We start from the raw sequence: 16,333 nt of genomic DNA, 5'->3' as shown, positions 1-16,333 counted from the left end.
TTTTTCTAGTAGGACTGGTCTATCTATGCAATCTTTCCCTAGCCAGCTATGAAGCCGATATTTTCTCAATGTCAATCATTTTCATAGTCAAAGACTCTTGCTATACATCTGGTAGTGAGTTAATCTAGTGCAGAAACTTGGGATCAGTGGCCAAAGGTGGATGAATAATGCACTTTAATTTTTTCTGGATAATTGTATAGGATGTCTCTATTCTGCATAACCATGTGGATGCCTTTACAATTAATTCTGAAAGGACTCTTTCTGTTAGCATTCCTATACATAAGGAATAGGCATTTAGCTGCTTCAAAAGAGAAGAATAACATATACAAACACCATCTGTGCAGCACCATCAGCATATTGGTTGCAATCATAAATTTTCATGAAATAAAAATGCATATCCCTTGATTTAAGTTTTACCTTCCCTCTGCTTTTTGTTTGGCCCTTTCATCTTGGACATGAAGCAGTACAGTTTTGTGATGTAAGGAAAGGCCTTTACTCAAACAGGGCAATACCTAGGAATTGTATTCAGAGCAACCACCCCAAACCAACAGCATGATATGCAGCACCAAATGTGTTCCCAAATTTGTGGGGAAGAGTAAGATACTAGAATAACACTTGTGGTAAGGAGGCAGAGACCTCAGGATACCATCTTGAGGCTGCTGCTGGGGAAGTTACCATGGTAGGGCGAAGGAAGGAAGCTGAGAGAGAGCAGGATTTACCACACAGCACCATCTGGTAGTTCCTTTTTAAATTAATTATTCTTATTAACTTGGTGCTAAACTCTGTTACCATTACATTACTACTGAACTAAAGCACTCTGTCTGCTTGCAGGGACCAGAAGCAAAGGTACAGTTGTCCTGACTTAATTACAGCCGAGTTCTCATAATCTAAGAACAAGTGGCACAGGGAGAAATCAAGTGTACTTCACTCTAGTCAACCCCACAAAAAGCCAATGACAGGTCCTAAATGTGTGTAGCAAAAGCTACAAACCCAAAAATCAATAGCAAAGAAAACAAGAAAATAATCATCATTTTTGTCATTTTAGTATAGACCTAATCAAACCTAAGGCAGGAAAACCTTTGTTGTATTTCAGCTACGAAAAACCTAATGACTAACCTACACAAAAACCACCCACTTATCATCAACCTTCATCAACCTACCAGCACTGTCTAATGTTTTGGCCTGATAAAACTTTGACTCCCTCCTTGGAATTTGCCTAGTTATTCAAATCCTGTCAGAACTATTTCCAGCTATACACTACACATCAGACACAGTTACAGCCTTCTCATTGGTAGCCCATATCTGCTGAGAGATAAACTAAGATTAACCAATCTGAAATCTCCATGCCAATGGCACCTCCATGTTCTTCATATGCCCATTCCTCCATGTAGGATAAGGAGTCTACTATGTCTCCTACCTGTACAAAGAAACAGAAAACACTAGAGTGATTCTCCTTCTTACAATGATAATTATGACATTCATAGGATACATACTTCCATGAGGACAAATATCCTTCTGAGGGGCCACAGTAATCGCCAAACTCCTTTAGCCATCCCATACATTGGCACCACCTTAGTAGAATGGATCTGAGGAGGCTTCTCATTAGACAAAGCCACCCTAACTCGAATCTTCACCTTCCACTTCATCCTTCCCTTTTTTCATTCTAGGGCTAGTTATTGTCCACCTTTTTTTTTTTATTGTTACCAAACATTAGAGAGTTACTATAAAAGGTGCCTTACCCATCCAATCCTAGTAATACAGAGCCTTAGAATCTAAGAGATGAAAAGAACCTGGAAAATCATCTAATCCAACTCCTTTTTGGGTCATGAATTCCTTTTGACCCTTCATTATAGCAGTGCCATCAAGAAAGACAAAGGATAATGGTTTTGAATCTTAGGATTTAAAGTTAGAAGGAAGCTCAGAAATCATATAGCTCAATCCTCTAATTCAATCAATCAATCAATCACCATTTATTAAGGACCTACTGAGGTGGACCTACAGGAAACAGGCTCTGATAACCCTTTCAATATCAATAGAGATGCAGACAAAGTCCCATTCCACCTCTACTACGTCATCAAAGATGCCCTCAGACTAATCCTAATAATCCTAGTATTTTTACTACTGGCAATATTTTCACCAAACATACAAGGCGACCCAGACAACTTCACACCAATAAATACCGTCAAAACCCCATCACATATCAAACTGGAATGGCATTTCCTAGTCACTTACATAATCCTCTGATCCATCCCTAACAAATTGGAGGTGTCCTTGCTCTAGACTTGCCTCCATCCTAGTCCTATTAATTATCCCCCTACCACACACATCAACACAATGAAGCCTGATATTCCAGTCTGTCTCCCAAACACTATTGGTATCTATTGGTATCTCAGACATATAGTCCACTAATACAGACCATTTTGGGATGACCTTTAAGACAACCCAAATTATAAGCATTTATATCTGAGAACATCTAGGGAGGCTGACTTATTTAGAAAGGAATTAGCCTGCTTCTACTGTAAATTCTTATTAATCTTGGGCTGCATTAGACTAATTTTTTGCTATTTTCCATCATGGGAAGCTCAATCTGAGAGCAGCTCAGTATTAGCTCTGAATGTTTAGGCTGGTGATGCCTCAAAGAGTGTGCCAGCAAGGCTACTAGTCATTCCACATATGGAATGTTTTGTTTAGCTCTTCCTCTTTAGCCTCTTCTCTTCATTACTTTACCTCCTGGATTCCTATTCTCTGTTTTTAGCTTGTGCTCCATTCTTACTCTGTACTCACATTCTCAAAATGCTCTTTACTGTAGAGAAAAATTCAGTCCTCTAATCAAGAAATAATGATCACAATGGTGGTGGTGGTGGTGGTGGTGGTGGTCATAATGATAGCTAGAATTTATACAATACATTAAGATGGTTTGTTTTGAACCCTTACTTTCTGTCTTAGTAAGAACTCTAAGATGGAAGGGTAAGGTCTAGACCAGTGATTCCCACAGTGGGCACTACCACTCCCTGGTGGGTGCTGCAGCAATCCAGGTGGGCGGTGATGGCCACAGGTGCATTTATCTTTCCTATTAATTGCTATTAACATTAAAAAATTAATTTCCAGGGGCTCTAAGTAATATCTTTTTCTGGAAAGGTGGCAGCAGGCCAAAAAGGTTTGGGAACCACTGTTCTAGACAAACAAGGTTAAGTTTCTTGCCCAGAGTCACACATCTAGGAAGTCTCTGGGGTCAGATTTGAATCCAGATCCTCCTGACTCCTGGCCTGGTGAACTATCCACTGGGCCACCTAGCTGCCCCTGCATTAAACTTTGAAAAATTCTTTTTACATACATATCATTTTATCATCACAACATTCCTGTCAAGTTAGTAATATCACTGTCCCATTTCACTATTGAGAAGTTAAGTTAATAGGCAGGATTTGAGTTTAAACCTTCCTAACTCCAGATGCAGAAGTCTTTTTACTATGACAATTAACAGTCTATCAGGAAAGGTGCCATGTTAAGAGAGTAACTCCTCATCGTTAGAATCAGGAAAAGTGGGGACAAGGAAAGGAGGTGCCATTACATGGTCCACATCCTTTAAAACTCTCTAGTAGTCAACAAATATTCATCAACTACCAATTCAAGCACAAAACTTGTGGTTGTAAAGATTAGAAAGAATCATACAATGTCAAAACTAGAAGGGGACTTAAAGATCATTTTAGAAATGTAAAACATTGCCATCAGGGAGTTTACAATTAAATTAGGAAGACAAGACAAATATAAAAGGTGGCTATAAAATAATGAGACCTTAAAATAATCATTCAACTCAATTAAATATTTATTAGGCGCCTACCCAATGTGAGGCACTATGAACAACAGATTTTATACTTTCAAGTGATTGTTATCCTCTCCAAAGTAGTCTCACTGAAAGTCTACACACTCATTGCCACATTGCTCATTTTTTAACTCTTGTTTTAAACATGTCTTCAGAACTTTTAGTAAACATCTCACTAATCTCTAATGTCCTTCAAGGAGAGATTTAATTTTGCAAATTAGCAAATAGTCTTTAAATGCAAAATCTGAGGAATATTGTGGGTGAATATGATGTCTAATACGATAAAGGGGGGGGAAGAATAGTAGGGGTCAGGGAGATAAAGGGACTTTAAGGCAATGATACTGATATTTTTATGTGCTTCAGAAACTGGTTCCTAAGTTAATTCCTAAAGATCCATTACAAGAATACACTGAACAATGGCAACATCACTAAATAAGTGTATAGGTTCCCTGGGAGACTACTTGGAAGGATAACACTCATTTATCTGTTCAAGTTCTTGTATGTATTTTCTAAGTTTAAATACTTTAAAGTCACTTATTTCACACAAAAACTACAGTTGCTAATATGACAGTGACAGCTATTTCATAAATGATATAAACAATGAGTCTTACACAAATTTAGAGAAACACCAGTTAATTTCTACATTCTCATTTCCCCTCATTCTTCTCACACAATCAGTTATCAGGTTTTTGCTATTTTGACTTCCAAAAAGTCTTTTGAAGATATTCTGTCTTTTCTCTTCACCACCATCTTAGTTCAGATTCCAATCACCTCTCCCTTGGACTGATACAATCATTAACTCCCTGACTTGATCTCTTTCCCTCCAGTCTTTCTCTTGATGACCCATTAGTCATACCACAACCCCATGAATCAGTCTGAAGTAGAACTCTAAAGAATGCCACTCCTATAGTCAAAAACATACCAAGATTCCCCCAAATCCAAACTCTTTCATATGGTATTCAGGGTTCTACAAAATATAGAAGCCACCCATCTATTCAGGTTTATTTTCTATTAGTTTCCATCCTAGAGTATTGTCAAACTATTGTCAAATGTTCCTCCCTTTCCAACACTAACTTTTCCCACCAATGTGCTTTGCAGTCCATTGCACTTTAAATATTCTTCCTCTAGAAAGTCTTTCCCCAGTTTATATTTATTGACCTACCACTTCATCCCAACTACCATTTCCTTCAAGAAGTCTTCCATAGTCCCTTAATCAGGAATACGATCTGCTTCTCCTCCAAACTCTGACTTACTGTATTCCAGTTCTTTGGAAATGGCTTTAGAACCAGTATCAAATATTGAATTGTTGTCATGTTACATACCTAGTAAGTAGGTTGTTAAGAGAAGTCTATCATATGACTTAAATTATATTCATTTCTTTTCCCTTAAGCCATAAGTATCTTGAAGTCTGAAATTAAATCTAATTAACCCTACATTTCCCCAGAGTATGAGGAACAACACTTTGTACAAAATGGTAGTTACATTTCAAAATAAGGGCCTCAGAGTCCAATTCCGTCATTTTACAAATAAGAAAACTGAGGCCCTGGGAGTTTGAGTGACTTGCCCAGTAGTAAGCATTGGAAATAGGACTTGAACTCAAGTTCTCTACTTCAGGGCCAGTGTTTTGTTTTATTTTGTTTTTCCACTGTGCTGCTTTGTATAACTACCTTATCACCTCTAAACTCCCAGGTTACTACCCCAAATTCTAGTTTATGAACAATTATTATGTTCACTAAGGAATAAAAAAGCAACAACACCCCAAAATAATCACAACTGTAAGTCTCCACTCTCCTCTCCACCACATATACCCTCCATGTGTGTTCAGAGAAGAAGCACAGCCAATTCACTTAAAATACCCAAAGTATGTGTACATTGGCGGCTGAACACAGATCCTGGGGTACATTATTGCTTGTGAAATGGCTTATTAGAAGGCAAAAGAAAAAAGCTGCATGGAACCTTTGAACGTTCAAATAATATGTTTATAATCCAAAGAAAACCATTCCATTCCCTAGGTTTGTTATAAGTACTGACTAGAGAGCTACAAAAATACTCATAGAAAAATTACTATAAATTTCACACTAATGTTTTCTCATGTGGCGCTTAATTTTTGAAAGCCTAAAAGTTTTGTTCTCTTTTTTAAATGAAAGACTTTTCTCCTTCCTCTGCTTCTCCCTCCTCCTCTTGCCCCTCTGGAAGTTCCTTGAAACAGATGGGCAGTGTTGGGCTAAGCAGACAAAGCTTCAAAGAACTACAGCTCTTATTTTAGTCCTAATGGGAGAATGAGAAGAATTAGTAGGTGTTCACTTGAAGGTCACTCCCCATGTAGTCCTTCCACCCATTCTGTGTTATTCCATTTAACCATCTGGCTTAAGAAGTAGAAAATTAAGTTTTTCTCTTAAAGAGAGAATATAGTCTGGAGAATGGAGACCAGGCCAGAGGTACAAGAGCCCTTGCCAAGAGTGAAGTATTTATTCACAAGGAAATCTACAACAAACAAACTGTGTGCCATGGAGAAAATAACTCATGATAGGAAATTAGTCTGTTTAAGGCATGGAAGAGGTAGGCGTAATATTTAGTTGAGGCAAAAGGCTTTCATCTGGTCCTTTGAAGTAGGAAAGTGTTTCTTGCCCAAAATTTAAAGTGTAAACAGGACATTAGGAAAATGGTATGTTATAAACATCTGTGTAATATGTTTCTATGGGCTACAATTCAATATCCAGAAATCAGTTGGCAAGAATTCCAAATCTATCGCGGGTTAAAACACATTTTCAAACACTAAGATGTCTGGTAAATGCAGTATTTTTGGGTTACAGCAGTTCAATGTGGAAGCTTCTATATGTTTCATGAACTTGTGTGTTGATACAGTTAAACTTAGTCAAACTTTACTTGAAAAAAAGAAAGTTAAAAAACATATATTTCTTTCCCTGGAGGGAAAAAACCCACACACAAATTCAAATAGAGAATAACAGAGACTCTAAGACCAGAAATCAAATGGGAACTGTCATTTTCAAAATTTCTATTGAAATTTCACTTTTATGAGAAATTAATACCCCAGCTTTTTACAGAATAATAAAAAAATCATTACATCACCTTTTCAATTCACCCCCCCCAAAAAAAAACTGTTTCCAAACCACATAGTCCAATAGTAATAAATGTGATCACACTTTTACCGGGTGCCTTGTGAAAATATTGTAAAACCTAAGAGACCTCACTAGTCGATACATTTTTTTCTGTCCTGACCTATTATAAAGTTTCAGGTCTTCTAATAAGAAAACCCTTAATGTATAGCCAGTCTTTGATTTTTGTTTAAATTAAAGTGACCCTTGATCCACTGATCACTTGCCAGTGACCAAAAATTTTTGGCTGGCTAGAGTGAATGGACTTTGGGCAAATGATTTTAATCCTCTAGGTCACAATTCTCTGTTTATAAAATGGGAGGATCGAGTACTTCTGACCAAGATGGATGCCAGAAGGGGATCTCCTACACACTTAGTCCAACAAAACCCTGAAGGTAAGGAAGAAGAGAACAAAAGGGAAAGAATAGCCATAAGATAACAAACTTCTTGGTCTTAAAGGAGGAAGAAAAGGGAGGAAAAAAGAAAAGAACTAGAACTAAAGGTGGTACCTTAAATTATCTCTTTGATAACTGGGGAATGGCTGAACAAATTTTGATATACAAAAATACCTTCAACTTACTGCCTAAGCTCCTCCTGCTTCTCTCTTTTATAAGGAACTGAAGCACCATCTCCCTGAACACTTACCCCTTTTATTTTTCCTGCCCTGCTTCCACATCTCTTTCCTCAAGACCTAATTCAAAAAACAAATAAAGAAGGTTGTATTTGAGTCTAAAAAATACCTAACTCGAGAAATGTTTCTCTAAAGTCATTCCTGATTCCTCAAGTGATATCATTGGCCCCCAATCTCTCAAAACTCTCTGTTTGACTTCACCTCATCTTCTAATGTGTATTAGACTTATTTGTGAATTGAATGTGTCTCATCACCCTACATGTCTAGAAGCCCCCTGACGGTAGAAACCATTTTCATCTCTATATCCCTACTTCATTTTTTAAAAAAAATATTAAGTGTATTCTAATATAGTTCAGGACAATAGATATGATCATAAATCTAGGTGTAGAAGGTTCCTGAGAGGTCACCTATTCTAATCCTCTTATATTACAGATAAGGAAACTGAACTTTGTTAAGCAAATGTTTAAGGCATTAGATGTCATAAGCAGCACAATAGGATTTGAACCCTGATCCCTGGAATCCAAAACCTATTCTTTTCCCACTCTACCATGCTTTCCTGGACTTGGAAGACAAGAGACTTATACTTGAATCTAGACTCCAACATTGAATAGATGTTTATTCTCTGAACTTTTATGACATGATATGTAAAATGGTTACAATATTAATTATACTACCTATAAAACACAAGATTAACATAAGAAAAGTCTTAAGAATAAGCAACAAAATGCTATAGAAAAGGTAACTATTATTATTATTATTATTATCATTGTGTGTAGACAACTGTATTTTAGGAATTAGGAAGATACAAAGATAATACAATTCCTGCTCTTATAAAAATTTAGATGCAGAGTACTTTGAACCATTGAACATATTTTAACTGCAGTTGGCATGGCCATATTTACATGGAAAGAAGCTATTCTAGTAGCAATATGGAGTGTTTGGAAAGAAAGTGAATTTTGGAATACCTATTAAAAGGCCTTATAATAGTCGAAATGGGTAGATACTTCATTAGGGTAGTGACAGTAGGAAGAGGAAAGGCTAGAAACCACCATACTTCAAAGGCATAATCAATAGAACTTACTAACTAACAATACAAGTCAAATGATATGAAGAAGAATTAGAAAAAACAAACCAAGATTTTGAACATAGGTGGCTGGGAAAAGAGTAACATCACTGATGGAAACTGCGATGTTGAAAGAAAGAAGAGGTTTAAAGATAAAGATAATATATTCTTATGTTGTAATATATTACTGTATTATGTTAAATTAAGAATTTGGATAGGCAGTGGGATATCTAGGAGGAAATGTCTCGGGTGACTGGAACTATGAGACTAGATCTCAAAAGATAGTTTATTGTAGTGCTTTGCACAGAAGAGATGCTTAATAAATATTGAACCTATTCAATTGTTCCCTATTGTCTATCAAGTAATAACCAACATTTATGAGGTTTAAAGCTTGCAAAGATCTTATATACATGTTCTCATCTAATTCCCCACAACAAGGAACAATGGAGGTATTGAAGTTATTATTGTTAGTGTTTAATAATTTTAGTCATGTCTGACTCTTCATGACCCCATTTTGTATTTTCTTGACAAAGACACTGGAGTGATTTGCCATTTCCTTCTCCAGATCATATTATAGATGAGGAAACTCAGTAAACAGGGTTAAGTGACTTGTTGATATCTAAGGCTGCATTTGAATCCAGGTTTTCCTGACTCCAAGCCTGAAGCATTACCTATCCGTCCCTGTAGACATTCATATAACCCATTTTACAAATGACAAATATGAGGCTCAGAGCAATAGAGTGACTTTCCTAGATTTATACAAATAATAAGTGTTTGAGGTGAGATTAAACTTAGGTATTTCTAACTCCAAGTCCAGTTCATTATTTCATGCTGATTTTCCAGGTAAAAGGATTCCTAGTCTGAACTTGAAGGCATGAAAGACCAATGTTTGGCTTCTAATTTACCTTGATGCTGAGGAAATAAAATGTGTCCAATGAGAATATTCAGAGCACCACTATTGAGTCTATCTTTAGGGTGGGTTAGCAGTACAATGAATTCTGACATGATTATAACTGATTTGTTTCTCATCTATTTCTCCAAAACATGAACAGAAAAAAATGAGTTGGGAGCTTCCAAAAGATTTCCACTTTCCCTACTGAAAATATTGAAAAAAAATGTTTTCTGTGAGCCTTCCCTTAAGAGTAAGAACATATAACCACACACATACACACACATACAGCCATAGAAGGAGGACAGAATCCCTGTATTACTGTGCTTACAATACTAAAACCTAGACAGAATTACAAGTCATCATTTCTAAGTAGCATCAGAGTGCTATTTTCTCATATTCAGTTTCATAAGAATCAATGAAGCAAAACTGAAATATTCTCCCTTTAACTTTAACGAACTTTAACAAACACAAAAGAAATATTAGACTTGGGAAATTAAAATTAATTCTTGGTGTTCATTGCCATAGATGTCCTCATAAAATCCAGTCACATTTACAGGCAGTGAGAAGATTTCTGTTATCCATGTAAAAGGTAGTATGCCACAATGGCTGGAGTATCAGACAGCGGATCAAAAGATATGGTTAAAGTCTATCAATGATACTAGTTCTGTGACCTAGGCAAGTCACCTAACATATCTAAGCCTAATCTTCCTCACCTAAAAAATAAGGACAATAATAGCACCTACCTCCATCGCTATTCCAGTCAAATAAGAAAATGTAATCAAAGTAATTTACAAAATTTAAATGCTAAATAAATGGGCATTGCTACTAATAATAGTTGTGTCTCTTACTTGTAATAGTGGTAGCTGTAATAGTCTACTAGTGGTAATGGAATGATGGTCTCTTTCCTAGACTTTCATTGCTGATCAACAGTTGAGGCTAATGGAGTTCCCTCTGATCTCCTGACAAAGGGTTAACAAAAATCTAACCAAGTACTGGAAACTTAGGAACAACTTAATTTGCTAAGATCAAAGCTATCACAGAAACACTAAACAAATTCTCATTTTTTAATTAACCAAACATACAAAACACTTTAATTCCCTTCCCCTGAGCAATATGGAAATCCCCTTTCCTCTATCCCAATTCATTCGCTCTCACAGCCCAGAACTTTATCCCAAATTGGTGTGTCTTGAAGAAGGACCTTAATTATTCTCTTCTTAAGATTTGAATCAGGCCTAGATTCAACCTCTGGCAAAGACAGGGTTTCCTTCTATCCAAAGTGTATATCCAGAGCAAGCTACCTGGGAAAAGAAAACCAGGAAGGTCTTCCATTTGAATTCATACAGGGCTATCTTACTCTAGAAGACCATTTCTTGGGGAGTAGATAATGTCAAAGTATACTAAATAATCCAAATGTCCTTGAAAGGAAAAGAACTCTTCATAATTTACATGATAAACTGAAAAAGTTGGTCACTCTAATTCCTTGCCAGTACCCTACTCTAGTGTTTAAGACTACTTTCTTTAAGTTTGGTACTGCTATATCTTATATATATATAGTGTTTTAACCCATGTCTTTTGATCCAACATTAAGACTAGAATGAAATATATATATATTACATATGTAATATACATATGTATATATATATATACATATGTGTATATATATATACAAATATATACATATATACATTCATACACACACCCTTTTGTGCCATGGATCCTTTGGGTAGCCTGGTAAAGCCTATAAACATATTCCCTCAAAGATGTTTTTAAATGTATAAAATAGGATAACATAGGATTACAAAGGAAACTAATTGCAGAATATTTAAATATAGTTATCAAGCTTCATTTTTTAGTTCATGGACTTCAGGTTAAGAACTTCTTGACTAGGGCCATTTTTCCCACTCATCTTCCCAGTTATATGACAAATTTGCAAATATTCTAATATTTATAAATTTGGAGGTGTTCTCTCTTCCTTTACCTTTCATCCAACCAGTCTTTATAAAAAGAATATGATATACCTTAGAATTAAAGTCCAAGAAGGTAGACTGAACAGTTAGTTGAGTCCAGTTTTCCTACAACAACTCAAAAAATAGCAAAATTTAAAAAATAACAACAATGTAAACTAAGAACTAAAACAAATAAAAAACCCATAAGCCCTCATTAGGAAAATTATTTCAAAACAAAGGGGGGAAATAAGGTGATATAAATGTATGTGTATACAAATAATATATACATATATATATATACATACACATATATATAAAGGTATAGATGTGTACATAAGTGTGCACAAAAGTACAAACATGATATACACACAAAAATATGCATATACATATTTTATATAAAATCGAGTTTATAAATATTATGGGACTGAGGAAACCAAAAAACAGTTGATAGAAGAACAAATAAGCCACAGAATTAAATATGGAAGCATTGCAAATATGCTTCAGATTAGATTAGAAACTCACTGAAAAAAATGGGAAATGTGTTGTATTTCTAGAATTAAGAAAAAATGAAAATCAATTGGGTATTTGAGTCTGGAAAGTTGAGTGAACATTTTTAACAAAACAATTATACTTTACAAAGAATAAAATGGTATTAATGGAAGAAAAGTGGCAAATGAAATAGCATAAATGATTATACAATCAAATAATATAATTGGAAGAATAGAAAAAAGCTACAAATTGAAATAAAATAATTAAAGTACAATTTTTTTAAATGGAAAAATGTTGCTTTTCCATAAAAATGTGACAAATAGAGCAAAAATAGTATTTCAGAAAATCACATAAGATAAAGTTCTTGCAAATATTGAAAACAGAACATAGAGTGAGGATTGACTGAATATGTGAGATGACAACAGAGAGAAACTCAAAATTTCAGTCATGAAGAAATGAAATCAAGTGTTACAGAAACAAAGAGAGAAATTTGCAAGTAGACAGTAAAAATCAAATCACATATTAAAATACACACACTCAAAGCATATAATTTTTCTCATCCTGAACAAGAATTACAGGAGTAAATGGAATACAATATGTTGAAAAGTAAGATAAATTGGCCTACAGTTCAAAATGATTTATCCAGAAATACTGTGCATATAATTTCATGAGAAAATATTGTTTTAAAATTAACCTGACACTTTCCAAACATTCCTGGTTGTAGGCCAGTCTTCAATCGTGTCTTTGATATGCAAATTGTCCATGAAGCAAAGTAAAGAGACAAAATAATGAATCAGTAGTGATTCAAATCATTTATATTCTGGAGGGAGAAAAAAAGGGTATTATCTCTTTGAAGTTTAGGTTTGCAAGAGTTATCAAGGAAGCAATGGCTAGGTTTTGAATGGTTGCATAGAAAGAACTCAAAGAGAAGCTGATGACCTTGAAGACTGGAGAGAGATGAAAGAAAAAAAAAGGTTATTCTACCCAAGTAAGAGCAGTAAAGATAAAGTTTAAGCTAATTAAGAGATGGGAGGAATAAAGTGAAGTATGTAATTCCTAAACTTTACCATAACTATGCTGTTTTCTAAAAATTAGAGAGAGGAAATAGTTTTTTTTTAAAAGTTTACTTCAGAAAAGGTTAGATGAATGGTGTGTGTGTGTGTCTGTGTGTGTGTGTGTGTGTGTGTGTGTGCTCTCATGCAATGAAATAATGGTAATGGTACCCAGAAATATTTTTCTAAAATTAACATAGCACGATATGGCAAATTTAACAATAATGATCCCAGATGTAAATGGTTTTAATTCACTCATAAGGAAGAAAAGGATTTCCAAAAAGGATTGTTTCAAAAATGGTCCAGTGACATATGTGCTTAGAGCAAAGACACCAAAAGAAAAATAATATGCATATTCAAAGTGAAGATCTATGTAACATCTGTTATTCTTTAGCCAATAGAAAGAAAAAATGCTTTAACCATGATTTCAGACAAAATAGAAGCCAGCATAAAGACATAACAAAGAGAAACAGAGGTAAACATATAAACTACATTAAAGGCTTATAAGGCAATGACACAGTACCAATATTAAATATACAAAGGATGATAAAGCAGTAACTACATAAAATAAGTTAAGTAAAAAAAATACATGGATAGAATAAAACATGTTTTTCTACAAGTCTATCACAGTGGTTAGCTAGGCACCATTGACATGAGGATTCCTTCCTTATCCTTTACCACTGTGGCATGCCAAGAGTAGGTTTAGGGAAGTCTAACTTCTCAACATGAGGAAGTTCCTCCCATGAAAATTCTATTTAGCTCCAGTCTAGAGTTTCTCTAAGAGTGGGAGAGGGAAGTAAAATAACTACCCAATATAGCATATAGATTGACTGTATAACAAACCATTTTATTCCCACTTAGAAAACAACAATATACATAAACAAATTATAACAAAAATTAACAGAACAATTTAAAGCAGAATCAGAAGTTCAATTTAAAGCCAGGTTATAATCTGTGAGGAATTTGATATTAAGTCTCATTAAGACATAATGCCAACACCAATTTGCCACTTCACATTTCACTTCTACAAGTCACAGTCCAATCAAACATTAAGCACAATCTCCTTTTCTGGTGGCCTACTCCCTCTTATGCCATCTCATCTGCTCCTACTCCTGGAACAACTACAAATTACTGAGTATGTACTAAAATCCATAAATTTCTTGTGCAAGTAGTTTACTTAGAAAAAGTAACAAAACAAATAATCTTATTCAATAAATTTATAATTTATTAACATGTATGATATATGCCATCCACATCAAGAAGGGTTCTCTATGAATAGAGATCCTCTAGATATTCCTCTTTGCAAATGTCACTGTGAAGATTAGCTCAAGTTGCATGACATTATTAAGTCTTCTAGAGGAAATCTGTCAGCAACCATAGTAAAGACCCAACATTTCAACAGTAACAGTGTGTCTAAAAGGGAAGAAGAGGTAGAAAAGCACTGCCAACAAAGATCTTATGATGATTTGATATCACCCAGAAAGTAATTGAGAGATTTAGAAGATATGTGTAGACTGCATTAAATAGTGAACACCTGACTCTAAAGAAAAATGGAAGACATCACTAAAGAACTTTAAGACAAGAAGAGATGTGTTGGTGGCATGTGATGATTCATAGACAGCCAGACTGCTTTACTGATACTCTTGTGATCTTCTAGCACATTGAGAAGTTGGTGTGGTGATCTTTTAGGAAAAAATAAAATCACATAATAAATGTTCTCTTTCAATAATATTGAGTTAGCAAAACTTTAAGCTTTGAACAGGAAAGGTAAACAAAGATTGGTAGCAATTGGCATCCTTAGAAGAAACCCCTGAATCAATAAAGTCACAGATCCACTGATCTTAAGAGAAGACTCTCTGAGAAGTAAAGTACATATAAGAGAATACACTGGGAAGTGAAGGTGAAGTTAAAAAAAGATCAATAATTTTGATAATTTGTTTTATGTGTATTAAATAGTTGTAATAAAAGTCTTATATCCAAATATATAAGGGATTTATACAACTTCACAAGGATAAAACCTATTCTGTGAGTCTAAAAGATAATTGGCCAAAAGACATGAATAGGAAACTCTGAAAGACAGAACTAAAATCTGTCAAAAACTACTTGAGAAATTGTTAAGGCTCACAAATAGAAAAGACATGCAAATTAAAATAACTTGGAGAAACCACATCACAATCAACAAACTGGCAAAAGGTAGTAAAAATGATGAAATTCCCTGTTGGAATATAGGAATTGGGCATGCAATTGTATGGTGGATTTTTAAAATGGTTTCCCTGCTTGGAAAGCAATATGGAATTATATAATAGTGGTGCCAAAATATTCATACCTTTTGACTCAGCAATCTCTGTTTTAGTTTTATGCCCTAAGGAGGCTAATGCCAGGTAGAAAAGATTCTTCTGAATAGAAATATTCATAGCAGCACTATTTGTAATAAGAAAAAATGCTAGAAACAAACTCCATATCCAATGGCTAGGGAGCAAGTAAATATATTGCTACTTATGAATGTATTATTATACCATATGGAATCACAAATAAGAATATACATAAATATGGAGGTAGATATGTGAGGTGATACTGATTGAGAAAATAGAAACAAGGTAATAATATAGTGTTATAATATATTTATATATATTTATATGTAATATAGTTATACAGTTATAATATAATATAAACAATATAATAAATAATATAATATAAAAATATCAAGTGTCTTTCCCCTCCCATAAAATAGTTTCTAAAAATTCCAGGTTAAGAGTAGAAGCAGCTTGCTTAACCTCTCCTAACCCACACATACAGGACTCCTCAAGAAGACATAAAAACAAATCCAGACGAATGAAGGGACCCCACAACAGGGCGCAGCATTGAAGGTACATGGAATCAGGGCTTCTCCAAGCTGTAAAGGGGTGAAACAGCTCTCACTAAAATGCGAGCTGAGCAACCCCCTTCCCCACCCCACAGCACCTACAATGCCAAAGCCAGCACAAAAGACTTAGAGCAAGTTTGGGGCACCCATTAAGTCCTTGGCAGCTACCTGGGGTCACCAGGGCCTGCTCCTGAGAGCAGCAAGACTTAAGACCCCAAGAGGCTAAAGAATGCATGGACTCTGAACACAGACCCTGAATGCAGGCATGGTCGCAGCTGCAGACATGGATCCTGATCACAGGCACAGATCTTGAGTGGGAACCCAGTGCAGAGGGGTGCACAACTGTGGAAGCAGCGCTCTGAGACTGTTAAAGGAGCTTCGGGCAGAGGAACAAGCAAGGGGACCGCCAGGAGGCTTGACCCTGAGAACAACTAGACCTGTGACCTCAGGAGCCTAAATAG

General features: G+C 35.2%; 1 protein-coding gene and 1 pseudogene across 1 annotated transcript in view; one reads left to right on the top strand and one right to left on the bottom strand.

Annotated features, from left to right (window-relative positions):
* The window catches only part of CPQ (carboxypeptidase Q), a 552,420-nt gene that overhangs the window by 412,579 nt on the left and 123,508 nt on the right, over positions 1-16,333 (bottom strand). The gene's annotated exons all lie outside the window — the stretch shown is intronic.
* LOC123240796 lies at positions 1,108-2,401 on the top strand (annotated as a pseudogene).

This window comes from Gracilinanus agilis, chromosome 1, assembly GCF_016433145.1.
Source record: "Gracilinanus agilis isolate LMUSP501 chromosome 1, AgileGrace, whole genome shotgun sequence".
NCBI classification, from domain to species: Eukaryota; Metazoa; Chordata; class Mammalia; order Didelphimorphia; family Didelphidae; genus Gracilinanus; species Gracilinanus agilis.
This window is presented reverse-complemented; position numbering and strand designations above follow the sequence as displayed.